Here is a 3,248-nt window from a genome sequence, read left to right as displayed (position 1 = left end):
GAGAAGGGAGAAGGGAGAAGGGAGAAGGGAGAAGGGAGAAGGGAGAAGGGAGAAGGGAGAAGGGAGAAGAGAGAAGAGAGAAGAGAGGAGAGAAGGAGAGCGCCTGGCTTGAGCCTCTGAAACCTCAAAGCCCGCCTACAATGACATGCTTCCTTCAACAAGGCCACACCTACTCCAGCAAGGCCACACCTACTCCAGCAAGGCCTCTGAATGCTGCTGCTCCTTATAAGCCTATGGGAGCTATTTTTATTTAAATCACCACACAAACCATCAGCATCTTGCCAGAAGAACTTCAGGGGCTTAGGGACCTGTGTAGTAAAACTTGAGGTCTCTGGGTACTTAATGTTGCTACTGCTGCTGTACTGGCAGCCAAAACCCTCTTGTCTTTGGGTCTCTGAAAAGTAACCCAAGAAACTGTTCTCCTAACCTAATCAGAGGTTTCCTCTACACAAAGCTGATGGGAAAATAATAGATTGCCCAATTGTGTAACCTCTAGAATTAGTGATTTTTTTGTTTTGTTTTTCTTTTTTAAAGATTTACTTATTTATTTTATGTATATGAGTACACTGTAGCTGTCTTCAGATTCACTAGAAGAGGGCATCAGATCCCATTACAGATGGTTGTGAACCACCATGTGGTTGCTGGAAATTGAACTCAGGACCTCTGGAAGAGCAGTCAGTACTCTTAACCACTGAGCCATCTCGCCAGCCCTTGTTTGTTTGTTTGTTTGTTTGTTTTGTTTTGTTTTTTGGTTTCTTGGTTTTTGTTGTTGTTGTTGTTGTTTTTCAAGACAGGTTTCTCTGTGTAGCCTTGGTTGTCCTAGAACTCACTCTGTAGACCAGGCTGGCCTCCAACTCATAGAGATCCACCTGCCTCTGCCTCCTGAGTGCTGGGATTAAAGACGTGTACCCCCAGCCCCAACTCTGCCATGGCCTGGCTAGAATTAGTGATCTTTAAGTCGACTTCAAAAAAGTAAAGCTAGAGTGATTAGGTTCTCTGTTGGTAATATGAAGATTTCTGATCTCTTTGAACCATGGAAGAGGATGAATGCACTGGCCTGAGATTTCCTGTCTTTCTCTAGACTGTCTGTAGCTGACTGGGTACTTCAAAGAGCCTGTTTCAGCTCAGCTCACAGCTGCTGGGTCCCGGGCCAAGTGGATTCGTAGAAGCCAAACAGCCCATCCCCACACTGAGACACTTCCTCCCTTGGCTGAAGTTGTGTATTTCCCAGGACCCAAAGTTCCACTCTCTTCTAGGGGAATGTCAAGAATCCCAGGCCAGTGACCTGCCACCCAGACCTGATCACTTGATAGTGCTTTGGAACAGTTGTTTTCTGATGAAAACTTGGCCTGTAGTCCTAGCTGGTTCCAGCTCCTCCAGCCATGGTGTGTGGGTGGAGGTAGCTAGGCCCAAGAGTCTCGGTCACAGTGGGGTGGATCTGAGGGTATGGGGTTCAAAGTGAGAAAACAGGCACCTCATAGCGGTCCATTCTGAGCTGTGTTTGGCATATTTCAGGGGTGGGGATGTAGGACAGGACCAGCGGGGCCTGATGGGAGAGATGCCAATCTCTGATTTTGGGGTGCTCTCAGTCCATGAGTGGAGCTATAGCGATATTCCAAACCATGCTGGTATTTGCATGCTGGATGATGGAAGGGTCTGGACCGTTGCGCAGAAAGTAAGCTGTCGCCGGGCAGTGGTGGCGCACGCCTTTAATCCCAGCACTTGGGAGGCAGAGGCAGGCGGATTTCTGAGTTCGAGGCCGGCCTGGTCTACAGAGTGAGTTCCAGGACAGCCAGGGCTACACTGAGAAACCCTGTCTCAAAAAAAAAAAAAAAAAAAGTAAGCTGTCTGTTTGTCTGTTTCCTCGGCTTTGCCTACTGGTTTCTTCTTGGCTCGTGGCCGATGCTTGCTTTTTCTGCCCCCTCCAGTCTTGGAGAGACGAGAAGGGAAGTGACTGGGAAGGAAGGTGTGGGCGATGGCAGCCCCCGAGGGTCAGCTCACAGCGACGTGGAATTTGGGTGGTTCTGCGCCCCACCTTCGAACCACTCAATCTCGCTTGATGGACTCACAACCCGTGACTTCCCAACCTCCCTCAACACATTTTCCTTCACTCCTTTGCTCTCTTTTCCTCGGCATCCATGATACCCAACGCGCCTTCCCTTTTGAAACACCTCACCTGCAGAATCCCCCACTGGCAACTACTTAGCATCAGGACTCAAATGGCTGACACCAGGTTTTGCTGCCGCCTCAGGCAAAGAAGTCCTTAGGGGCTGGAGTATTGGTCAAAGCTATAACTACCCCTTCCCAGCTCTGGGTTCTAGGCTCTGGTACTCGAGAAATATCTGCTCAGCCACCTTTTGTTTGGCACGTCGGAGACCCGGAGCTCGATCCTCAGCGAAACAAAAAACACTTTACTAAGTACGAGTATGCGCACAGGACTTTTCAAAAGTTAGCTTTGTAGGTGGGCATACAAAGTAATGGTGTTCATGACTTTGTTATACGTATATATCATTATATTTTATTGTTACTGTCCCTCCCCCACGGGTCTGGCCTGTGCCCCGCCCTTCCCCAGTTCATTCCTTTTCTTCCCGTCCCCAGACTTCCCTTTCTGCTTTCTTCTCAGATATAACCTGCTGCCTTTCTATTTCCTGCCATCCCTAAGATATTTGTTTCTCTCATGCCTTTTCCAGTTCTGTGATCTACCCATAACACAAGTGTAAATGCACATGTATGTAATTTAAATCCAGGTTTCACACATACAAGACAACCTGTCAGTGTCTTTCTGAGTCTGTCTTCTTTAAAAATAAAAACTTCCAGCAGCATCCAGTTCCTGCCAACGTCATGCTTTTATCTTTCTTTACTTTTATTTATTTACTTACCTACCTCTGAGACAGGCTCTTTACTGTGTATTCCTGGCTAGCCTGAAACTCACTGTGTAGACCATGCTTTTCTCAAACTCCCAGAGATCCACCTGCCTGTTGGGATCAAAGGAGCATACCATTAAATCTGGCTGCTGCTTCTGCTGCTTCTTCTTCTTCTTCTTCTTCTTCTTCTTCTTCTTCTTCTTCTTCTTCTTCCTCTTCCTCTTCCTCTTCCTCCTCCTCCTCCCCCTCGTCTCTCTCCTCCTCCTCCTTCTCCTCCTCCTCCTCCTCTTCTTCTTCCTCTTCCTCTTTCTCTTCCTCCTCCCCCTCGTCTCTCTCCTCCTCCTCCTCCTCCTCCTCCTCCTCCTCCTCCTCCTCCTCCTCCCC

The sequence above is a fragment of the Grammomys surdaster genome, unplaced genomic scaffold (genome assembly GCF_004785775.1).
Source record: "Grammomys surdaster isolate TR1022 unplaced genomic scaffold, NIH_TR_1.0 237, whole genome shotgun sequence".
In the NCBI taxonomy this organism is placed as follows: domain Eukaryota; kingdom Metazoa; phylum Chordata; class Mammalia; order Rodentia; family Muridae; genus Grammomys; species Grammomys surdaster.
This window is presented reverse-complemented; position numbering follows the sequence as displayed.